Below are 12,036 nucleotides of genomic sequence, written 5' to 3' on the forward strand. Positions count from 1 at the left end.
CCACAGTGCTGTTAGGAAGGGAATTCCAGGATTTTGACCCAACGACAGTGAAGGAACGACGATATATTTCCAAGTCAGGATGGTGAGTGACTTGGAGGGGAACTTCCAGGTGGTAGTGTTCCCATCCATCTGCTGCCTTTGTCCTTCTAGGTGGTAGTGGTCATGGGCTTGGACGTTGCTGTCGAAGGAATCTTGGTGAATTCCTGCAGTGCATCTTGTAGATGGTACACACTGCTGCTACTGTGCATCAGTGGTGGAGGGAGTGAATATTTATGGATGTGGTGCCAATCAAACAGGCTGCTTTGCCCTGGATGGTGTCAAGCTTCTTGAGTGTTGTGGGAGCTGCACTCATCCAGGCAAGTGGGGAGTATTCCATCACACTCCTGACTTGTGCCTTGTAGATGGTGGACAGGCTTTGTGGAGGCAGGAGTGAGTTGCTCATCGCACGATTCCTAGCCTCTGATCTGCTCTTGTAGCCACAGTATTTATATGGCTAGTCCAGTTCAGTTTCTGGTCAATGGTAACCCCCAGGATGTTGATAGTCGGAGATTTAGTGACGGTAATGCCATTGAACATCAAGGGGTAATGGTCAGATTTTTTGTTGGAGATGGTCATTGCCTGACACTTGTGTGGCGCGAATGTTACTTGCCACTTGTCAGCCCAGGCCTGGATATTGTCCAGATCTTGATGCATTTGGAATGGACTGCTTCAGTAACTGAGGAGTCGCGAATGGTGCTGAACATTGTGCAATCATCAACGAACGTCCTCACTATTGACCTTATGATGGAAGGAAGATCATTGATGAAGCAACTGAAGATGGTTGGGCCGAGGACACTATCCTGAGGAACTCCTGCAGTAATGTCCTGGAGCTGAGATGAATGACCTCCAACAACCACAACCATCTTCCTTTGTGCTAGGTATGACTCCAACCAGTGGAGAGTTTTCCCCCCGATTCTCATTGACTCCAGTTTTGCTAGGGCTCCTTGATGCCAAATTCAGTCAAATGCTGCCTTGATGTCACGAGCAGTCACTCTCACCTCACCTCGGGAGTTCAGCTCTTTTGTCCATGTTTGAACCAAGGCTGTAATGAGGTCAAGAGCTGAGTGGATCTGGCAGAACCCAAACTGGACATCAGTGAGCAGGTTATTGCTAAGCAAGTGCCTCTTGATAACACTGTTGATGACCCTTTCCATTACTTTACTAATGATCGAGAGTGGACTGATGGGGCGGTAATTGGCCAGGTTGGATTTATCCTGCTTTTTGCCTTGTATACATCTGTGTTGGATCTACTTGATTTTTTTGATGATCCCTTTGGCAATTTTCTCTGCTGCCTCAGCCTTTCCATTTGATCGGAGGTACCGTGGAGATGACGTGTTGTGCTGAATTCTCCAATCATTCATGAAGTGTCTGAATTCTTCACTCATGAACCGAGGGCCATTGTCGCTCACCACCACGTCAGGAATACCATGACGACTGAAGTGTGCTTTCAGCCATTCTACATTCTCACTGGCAGCTATTGATGTCAGCTTGTCTAACTCCTAGTAACCTGAATAGTAGTCAACCGTGACAAGATAGTCAGTTCCAAAGAGAGTGAAGAGGTCAACTCCAAGCTTCATCCATGGTCTATTTGGGATGTCATGAGCCATGAGCAGCTCTTTAGCTTGCTTAGCTTGATGTCCATTACAAGCGCTGCACTGGCTGATGTGGTCCTTAATTTCATTGTTCATGTTTGGCCAGTAAAGCACTTCTTTTGCCTTTCTCAGACTCGACTCAATTCCAACTTCACTTGCTAGTAATCATCCTTCACATCTAAGGTGGTAAAGACCTTAGCAAGTTGCGGCAAAATTTCATCAATTGTTAGAATGGGATAGTGAGATCTCTTCAAAGCTTTATTGAGGTCCTTTGGATCTATGTATGCTCTCAGCTTTCCAGGTTGTTTCACTGTTACCCTGCTGCTAATCCAGTCTGTAGGAGTTATCACTTCCTCGGTTACTCCCATCTTTTCAAGCTCCTCTAGCTTGTCTTCCAGGCTGGACTTGAGGGCAGTTGTAATTTGTCAGGACCTGTTCAGCAGTCAATGGCTTGGTGTCATGCAAAACACTGCATCACCTGGTATGTGGAGGGTTACCAGTCCAAGCTTTTGACTTGTTTGGGCTGAGATGAGATGATTTTCCTTAGTGTCAACTAAATGGAACTGTGGATCTTCTTTCTTCCCATTGCATTGGGCTCTCAGCTTAGTTTGTTCTCTTGGCATGAGCATCATTCCATCATATAGCCTCAACTTTACCTTCAATGGCTTCATTTTCAGGTCACCATGTTGAGTAGCTTCACACGGGTCAGCGAGGCTCATGATGTCGCACGTAGCACTGGTGTCTATCTGATACTTCGCATTAGCTTGATGCTTTCCATCTGCAGTCATCATTCCACTAGTTGTGATCCATTTTTTACCTTGAGACTTGATGGTGTCAACCTGTTCTAGGGTATAGAGTGATTCATCAGAATCACCGTCCGACACCTCTCCAGCTTTATTGCTTTTGCTCTTGCTTTTCTTCTTTCCAGCAAAACACTTGTGTACAAAACGATTTCAGCTTCTTGCTGTTAAAGCACTGCTTTCCCCATGCTGGACACGGTTCCTTTTCTCTTGTGTGGTGTCCTTCGCAATATTTACATCCTGTGCCTTAATCTTCCTGCTGGCCCTTCTGTAAATAGCTCTTCTTTTATTCCATTGTCTTGCATTTGAAAGGCCTGAACTGCCTCTCTGCAGAGTGCAAAGCTCATCAGTTCTCCCATCAATACCCTTTAGCTGATGATTAATTACTTCAGAACTTCTGCATGTCAATAGCGTTCTTGAGAGCAAGTTTCTCTTCTCTCAGCAGATGTGCTCTCACAGCGGGATCTCTTGCTCCTAAGAAAATCCTTTTTTCTGATTAGATCATCCTTCAGTTGCTCAAACTCTCAAGATTCAGCTAGACGTCACAGTGCAGTAACATACTGATTAATATTCCCCCCACCTCTTTCTAAGCTCCGGTGTTGAACATACAGCATTCATAAATAACATTAGTAGAAGCTTCAAAATGGATCTTCAAGGCCTCCAAAATTTCACAAGGCTGGCTTTTCTGCTTCTCAGTGAGGGTCTAAGGTGCAATGCACTTTGTAGCACTCTTTTCCCAACACTGATAACACAGTTGCTACTTTTATTTGTTTGGGCTTCTCCTTTAACTCTGTGGCAATTTCATAATTCTGCCATTGAGACTGGAAGAATTTCTAATTGATTCTCAAATCTCCCTTCATCTCCATAGGTACAGGAACATTCAAAGCCTTACTAACTCACCCAGCAGTCAATGTCCTGTACAAAATTGCAAACTGAAGTTTTAATTATTCTCTGGTGTTTCTTACAGTGGCTGGCTCTCTTCCAGCGATCAAAATCCACTCAATTTCAGCTACACACTTCTGACAGCATGGGGAGGATTTTCCCCTCGCTGGGTGGGTGCGGGGGACAGACCCAGGAACAGCCGCGAGACTGACCACCGCCCGCGTACAGGTTCCGACTGCGATTTCACCCTGGCTGGCCAATTAACAGCCACCCAGCATGAAATCTGCGGTCAGAGTCTCAGCGCTGCTGGGGTGGGGGCGGGAGGAGCACGAGCGCTGAAGTGTGCACATGTGCGGGTGTCATGAAGATATTAAGTTATATAATGTTATTGGAAACTATTTTAAATTGGACTTGTATTAGGGTCTGTGCCTGTGGGTGGGTGTGTGTCTTAATTGGATTAAAGCCAGCTAGTCTGGGTGCTTTGATGTATAGTAACTTAGAGATGGTGAAATAGTTAAGGTAAAGAGTACATTCGCATTTTGTTGAATAAACCATTCAAAGATGCGGGATGAAATCTTGCACCTAGCTCAGAGACACCAAGCAACATCCTTATATTACTAATAAAACTGATACAATGATAGGGGTTTTATTGTTAGAAGAGGTGGAGTTCAAAGGGCCTGGTGATACAATGAGAATTTACATTCAAAGGGAAGGTTAGGGTTTTTTTTTATTCATTCACGGGATGTGGGTTTCGCTCGCTGGGCCAGCATTTATTGCCCATCCCTGAATGCCCTTGAGAAGGTGGTGGTGAGCTACCTTCTTGAGCCGCTGCAGTCCATGAGATGTAGGTACACTCACAGTGCTGTCAGGGAGGGAGTTACAGGATTTTGTCCCAACAACAGTGAAGGAACGGTGATATATTTCCAAGTCAGGAATGTGAGTTACTTGAAGGGGAACTTCCAGATGGTGGTGTTCCCATTTATCTGCTGCCCTTGTCCTTCTAGGTGGTAGCAGTCGTGGGTTTGGAAGGTGCTGTCTAAGGATCCTTGATGAATTCCTGCAGTGCATCTTGTAGATGGTACACACTGCTGCTACTGTGCATCGGTGGTGGGGGGAGTGCATGTTTGCGGATGTAGTACTAATCAAATGGGCTGCTTTGTCCTGGATGGTGTCCAGCTTCTTCAGCGTTGTGGGAGCTGCATTCATCCAGGCAAGTGGGGAATATCCAATCACACTCCTGACTTGTGCCTTGTAGATGGTGGACGGGCTTTGGGGAGTCAGGAGGTGAGTTATTCCGTCGCACGATTCCTAGCCTCTGATCTGCTCTTGTAGCCACAGTATTTATATGGCTAGTCCAGTTCAGTTTCTGGTCAATGGTAACCCCCAGGATGTTGTTTGTGGGGGATTCAATGATGATAATGCCATTGAACATCAAGGAGCAATGGTTGGATTCTCTCTTGTTGGAGATGGTCATTGCCTGACACTTGTGTGGCACGAATGTTACTTGCCACTTGTCAGCCCAAGCCTGGATATTGTCCAGGTCTTGCTGCATTTGGACATGGACTGTTTCAGTATCTGAGGAGTCGCGAATGGTGCTGAACATTGTGCAATCATCAGTGAACATCCCCGCTTCTGACCTTATGATGCAAGGAAGGTCATTGATGAAGCAGCTGAAGATGGTTGGGCCTAGGACACTACCCCAAAGAACTCCTGCAGTGATGGCCTGGAGCTGAGATGACTGACCTCCAACAACCACAAACATCTTCCTTTGTGCTAGGTATGACTCCACTCAGTAAAGAGTTTTCCCCAATTCCCATTAGCTCCAGTTTTGCTAGGGCTCCTTGATGCCACACTGGGTCAAATGCAGCCTTGATGTCAAGGACAGTCACTCTCACCTCACCTCGGGAGTTCAGCTTTTTGTCCATGTTTGAACCAAGGCTGTAATGAGGTCAGGAGCTGAGTGGCCCTGGCGGGACCTGAACTGGGCATCAATGAGCAGGTTATTGCTAAGCAAGTATGGCTTGATTGCACTGTCAATGACCTCTTCCATTACTTTACTGATGATCCAGAGTAGACTGATGGGGCAGTAATTAACTGGGTTGGATTTGTCCTGTTTTTTGTGTACAGGACATACCTGGGCAATTTTCCACATAGCCAGGTAGATGCCAGTGTTGTAGCTGTACTGGAACAGCTTGGCTAGGGGTGCGACAAGTTCTGGAGCACAAGTCTTCAGTATTATTGCCGGAATATTGTCAGGGGCCCATTTGCAGTATCCAGTGCCTTCAGCCGTTTGTTGATATCACGTGGAATGAATCGAATTGGCTGAAGACTGGGATCTGTGATGCTGGAGACCTCCGGAGGAGGCCGAGATGAATCATCCACTTGGCACTTCTGGCTGAGGATTGTTGCGAATGCTTCAGCCTTATCTTTTGCACTGATGTGCTGGGCTCCTCCATCATTGAGGATGGAGATATTTGTGGAGCTTCCTCCTCCAGTGAGTTGTATAATTGTGCACCACCATTCACGACTGGATGTGGCAGGACTGCAGAGCTTAGATCTGATCCGTTGGTTGTAGGATCGCTTAGCTCTGTCTATCACTTGCTGCTTATGCTGTTTGGCAGGCAAGTAGTCCTGTGTTATAGCTTCACCAGGTTGACACCTCATTTTTAGGTATGCCTGGTGCTGCTCCTGGCATGCTCTCCTGCACTCTTCATTGAACCAGGGTTGATCCCTTGGCTTGATGGTAATGGTAGATTGGGGGATATGCGGGGCCATGAGGTTATAGATTTGTGTTCGAGTACAATTCTGCTGCTGCTGATGGCCCACAGCACCTCATGGATGCCCAGTCTTGAGTTGCTAGATCTGTTCAAAATCTATCTCATTAGCACGGGGGTAGTGCCACACAACACAATGGAGGATATCCTCAATGTGAAGGCAGGACTTCGTCTCCACAGTGACTGTGCAGTGGTCACTCCTACCGATACTGTCATGGACAGATGCATCAGCGGCAGGCAGGTTGGTGAGGATGAGGTCAAGTATGTTTTTCCCTCTTGTTGGTTCCCTCACCACCTGCTGCAGACCCAGTTTAGCAGCTATATCCTTTCGGATTCAGCCAGCTTGGTTAGTAGTGGTGCTACTGAGCCACTCTTGGTGATGCACATTGAAGTCCCCCACCCAGAGTACATTCTGCACCCTTGCCACCCTCAGTGCTTCCTCCAAGTGATGTTCAACTTGGAGGAGAACTGATTCATCAGCTGAGGGAGGCTGGTACTTGGTAATCAGCAGGAGGTTTCCTTGCCCATGTTTGACCTGAGACCATGAGACTTCATGGGGTCCGGAGTCAATGTTGAGGACTCCCGGGGCAACTCCCCCACAGCTGTATACCACTGTCATGCCACCTCTGCTGGGTCTGTCCTGCCGGTGGGACAGGACATACTCAGGGATGGTGATGGTGGAGTCTGGGGCATTATCCGTAAGGTATGATTCCTTGAATATGACTATGTCAGGCTGTTGCTTGACTCATCTGTGAGTCAGCTCTCCCAATTTTTGCACTAGCCCCCAGATGTTAGTAAGGAGGGCTTTGCAGGGTCGACAGGGCTGCAATTGCCGTTGTCATTTCTGGCGCCTTGGTTAATGCCAGGCCGTCTGGTATATACAGAAGAGTTTTGTGTGTGGGTCAGAGGCATGTAAGATCTAAGCCAGTAAGCCTACCACTGTGTCTGCGAAGGAATACATTGAAAGGAACCTCATTTTGAACTCGTAAGATAAAATATGCTTTGCCTGGTGTCTGTTTAAGCCTATGGGTTATTGTTGCCTTGGGGAAGATTACCTGGGAGTGATTAATTTGGGGATTTGCTTAAAAGTTATTATAGTAGTAATTTGTAGACATGTGAACGTGTTTAAATTTGTGGTTAAATTAATAAATGTTTAATTTTATTGATATAAAAAACCTCTGGAGGCTTGGTGGTTTCATTTCTGAATTCAGGGCTGCATCTCAAACATACCAATTGAAAACATAGGTTATAACAGTTGTTTAAAGTTTCCCTCTGGGATTTTAAATAACTCAGACTTTATCAACTGATGTGTCATAACAGCAGGTGAGCGCACTGAAGCTAGCTCAGGAAGCTGAAGGATCTTAAAATGAAAAATAAACTTTTTACAAATGATATAAATATGTCCCCACATGTGACTTAGTCACATGAAGAGGGACATGTAAAATTGGTAACTTTTTTTTTTAGTAACCGTTGGAAACATCATCCCGCCCGTGGATGAGATCTCATTAAAAATGCAAAGGCCACCTGGCCTATTTGCCCACCTGCCAACCGAATGGTTGAGCGGGCAGCGAAAAATGCAACTTAATCAATTAGGCACCTTAATCGGCATCTTAATTGTCGGTGGGTGCGCTGCCGCCTCTCGTGTTCACCTGCTGACCAAAAGATCGTGAGAGTGCGCGATGACGTCGAAACACTTGCCCAATGTCATCGCGCGCTATTTCACTCCCATTTGGGTTGGCCACATGCGCACCCACCCACAGGACAAAAGGTCCTGCTCCATGTTTTTTGTGATGGATAAAATGGCTTCTGCCTGAATTCTTTACTCAAAGGAATTACATCAGAGGTCACATGACTCAGATGCCACATGACAGTGCAAGCCACAGTACACAACAGGCAACCACGCACAAAGGCGTTTCTCCAAACAGGACCATTGGAACCTCCTCTCACTGGCCTAATGAAGAAGCCGCAAGGATGAAAAGACCACAGCTGCAGTCACAATCAGTTCTGCGAAGGGGCACTCCCTCCACACTGATGGCCCTAACAGCTATGGGCATTTGAGGTGCCCTCGTGATCCCATTTCTGCCTCAGCAGCACCCACTTCTCCTGCCAGCCGTGCAGTACTGCTCGGGCCTCCCACATCACAGTTCCACCCGCTGCCTTTAATCAGACAGCAAACATGGAGATGGCCTCTCAATTGGTGGCCTCACTTAAGATCACACTTGGGGTGGGGGGAGGGCAGACATCAGACACCAGTGGGGTTGGGTCCTGGAAATGGTCCCATCAGATTTCTGATCTTTCTCCACAGGAAAATTCAGCTGGTGGAGTCTACCCAGATTTGTTAGGGCAGGAGAGCTGCTCTACCACCATTAAGCAGACTACTCCCTCAGCATTTCAGTTTAAAACGCAGAAATTATTGATGATAAAAGGCTTTTAAATGTTCACAAAACCTCTAAACTCTGCACAAAAAATATAATGTATATGCTCCACTTGAGATGAAATTATTTTTAAAATGAAACCTTGAAATTTGGTGCTAGGTGAGTCACCAATGAAAACATTTCTATTCTGAACTTTGTAAAATTCTACTTTACCGTGCCTCTTATTTGCAAACTTTTCAGTAGGGGCGCAATGGCAGTTTTAGAAATAAATATATGTACATTTTGAAAAGGATTTATTTTCTGAGGTAAAGTCCCCTAAGAAAACTTAGAGATTTAACAGCCTACTTGATGCTTTTCCACCATTTTGAAGTAGACTGTTTGTACAGACATTGATGTGGAACAAACTCGTGATGTGCAAAAATCCTTTATATGTTTAAAAATCATAAGATAGACTTCTCTGACGGCCTGCCGACTGAGTAATACAGCCAAGGCAACCACCCAACCACCAGGAAATAGCTATCATTATCAATCAGCCAGCAATGGGCCCATCTGGAACATCTTGCATATCATCTTCATTGTGTGTGTCCTGGGGTTTTAAAAAGAGATCAAATTAAATACATCAGTAAAAGAACCAAAACAAAAAAAAATAAAGGCAACTTGGGCATGGTTTTCACAAAGCAACAGATGAAATTACATAGTCTGATGCTCAAAAAATTGACAAAATTTCTGGAACATATAATGCAGAATTTGACTCTTTCCAGTCACTTAGGAACTTTTATAATGATAGGGGCTTAATACTATCTGCTTACTCACCATGAGCAACTCCGCAGATATTTCTTTATTTACGATTTTGAACGCATACACACTTAAACAATCCCTTTCCTTACTCACCATGAGCAACTCCACAGATATTTCTTTATTTACGATTTTGAACGCATACACACTTTAAACAATCCCTTTCCTTACTCACCATGAGCAACTCCGCAGATATTTCTTTATTTACGATTTTGAACGCATACACACTTTAAACAATCCCTTTCCATAACTCCATAACTTCAGCTCATCTTGATTGCAGAATGAAATCCTTGTCAATATTTCTAATGGCCCACATGTTGTGCTGTCTGGCAGTAATGACTCAGAAATCAAACATTTATTTGATGACACATTCCCACTGAAACCATCGGAAAGAATGCACCCCCTACTCCTTGTGAGCAATATCACTTCTGGTAAAATATGGATTAATTACACACTCAGGTCCATTTCTTAGAAGTTTTTCATAAATTGCTCATTTGAAGTGCTGATTTCCTTGCCTCGAACATTCTGCCCAGAATCTGTAATGTAATGCCCCTTGTTAGCAATCCAAATTCCACATTAGTTCCCTATTCTTTGCGTCGGGGACTGACTCCACGAGAAAAATGAAAGTCATTGACTTTTTCAGGAAGTAAATAAATGAATGCAATTAATAAGAAACCACATTAAAGATGCTCCCTATTAAATACTCCAATGTTTCTTTAAAAAAAAAATTCCTTTGTGAGAAATGAATGTCATGACAGTTCCTCACTCTTAACTCACTCGTATCTGATCCTGAACACAACAAAGATTAAAATGACACATTTCCAGAGTGTCTGAGCAGATGGAGAAATCCAATCATGCTTTGAAAGATCCTACAGCATTGCAAACTTGATTTAAAGGGTCCCGTGTCACATTAGTTTCAAATAGGATGATCTTATGGGGTACTTTGTATTCTATCTAGTAACAATGGAAACTGAAAGCCTCAGTGTCATTTACCAGGATAGAGTTTTACCTTTTCAAATGTGAAAATCAATACTGGCTCTGTGTCTAATATAAAATCTACACAGGCTACCAAAATAATTGCAGAAAACAGATTAAATTTTTGCCAAAATAGCCAACACACCAAAACAAATAGAATGCATGCTTAGTATGAATGAGGATGGAATTTATCGAGATGGGGGTTAAAATACAAATTTGTTTGATATTTGGAACTCTTTAGGCAACAGGAATTACTCTGATTTGAAACATCACAATCCAGCGAGGGCAGGTCAATAAATGAAGCCAAATGGCAACTTCTGCTGCGTCTTTGATTGCTTTCCAACTTTCAGGCATCCAAGTTTGAAAGTTCACAGGAAAGACTGAACAATAGTCAAAAGCTCGAGACAGATATTTTAGTATCATGATTCTCGTAAATAACACTGCCACAAGCAGTTTTCATAAATTAAGATTAAAGCACATTCCAGAACCTGAAGAACAATGAGAAGCCACATTCCCTTAAATCACTTTGCTGTTCAGATATAAGAGACAGTGAATACAGAACGACAAAAGCTAAGAACAGATTTAGATTAATCACAAAAACTAAAGAAGACAGTCAGGCGTGCTAACTGAGAAAGACGAACAGACTAAAGAAGAATAAGACGAAAGAAATTGAGAAGAGAGTTAGACTAAAAGAGAAAAAGGCAGAGGGAGGAGAAGCTAAGATTCAGGTTGGAGTCCAATATATTTTGATCAGTAACCTAGTAACAATTAAAAACAGAGGAAAAACTGAAACAGGAATAAACAAATGAACAGTGGGGACTCTATGAAGATATGATTTAAATATCTTTACCTTGCATGAATAGAGAGATGGAACCCGATCTTTGCAGAAGAGGATGCAACTTTAACCGTCAGTGCAACTATTTCTGGTACAAGGGGCAGAATTTTCAGGTCGGCGGGTGGGCGCGATTGACGGGTCCGGGAGTGGCCGGGGAACGGACTGCTGACCCGCGATTGGCCCCCGACCATGATTTCACACTGGCTGGCCAATTAACGGCCAGCCAGCGCGAAGCACGTGCTGAAACGCTCAGTGCTGCCGGGTAGGGGGGTGGGCGTGGAATGAATGCTCCCTGAAGGCAGAGAACTGCCCCAGGGAACTGAAGACTTCAAAAGTATTAAATAAAGATTTTAAAATCAGAACCAAAATGTCCAAGCCATCACAAACAGTCACCTGAACATATACATTATAAAAATGCTGTCCATAGCTTGTTTTTATTTAATAACGGAAACCTCATCCCACCCTTGGATGAGGTTTCATGAAAAACGCAAAGGCCACCTGGCCAATGAGCCCATCCACCAACCGTGAGGTTGGAAGGACCATGAAAAATTGGGGACAATTACAACTTTAATGGACTTAATTGCCCTATTAATTGTCGGTGGGCAGGCTTCCAACTTTTGTGCTCACCCGCCAACTAAAATATCGCCCGAGCACGGGATGGTGTTGGGACGCTCGCCTGATGTCATCACACGCTATTTTACGCTCAAGCGGGTTGGGCAGGTGACCATACGCTGACCTGAAAATTCTGCCCAAGGAAATGAACCACTTCTCCTTACCTCTCCATTGTCTTTGTGTTGTCAGGTTGCTCGTCCGACATCTTGAGTTGCAATTTCCTCCATCTAAACATTAATAAGACTGCAGTATTGTCTTTGATCCCTGCCCCAAACTCGCTTTGCCAGTTCAGTGTCCGGTTTGATCCTGAGCTAAGCTTCTGTCTTGTTTTGTCTCCACTACAAAGGCTGGCCTCTT

This window comes from Cetorhinus maximus, chromosome 6 (assembly GCF_964194155.1).
Source record: "Cetorhinus maximus chromosome 6, sCetMax3.hap1.1, whole genome shotgun sequence".
In the NCBI taxonomy this organism is placed as follows: domain Eukaryota; kingdom Metazoa; phylum Chordata; class Chondrichthyes; order Lamniformes; family Cetorhinidae; genus Cetorhinus; species Cetorhinus maximus.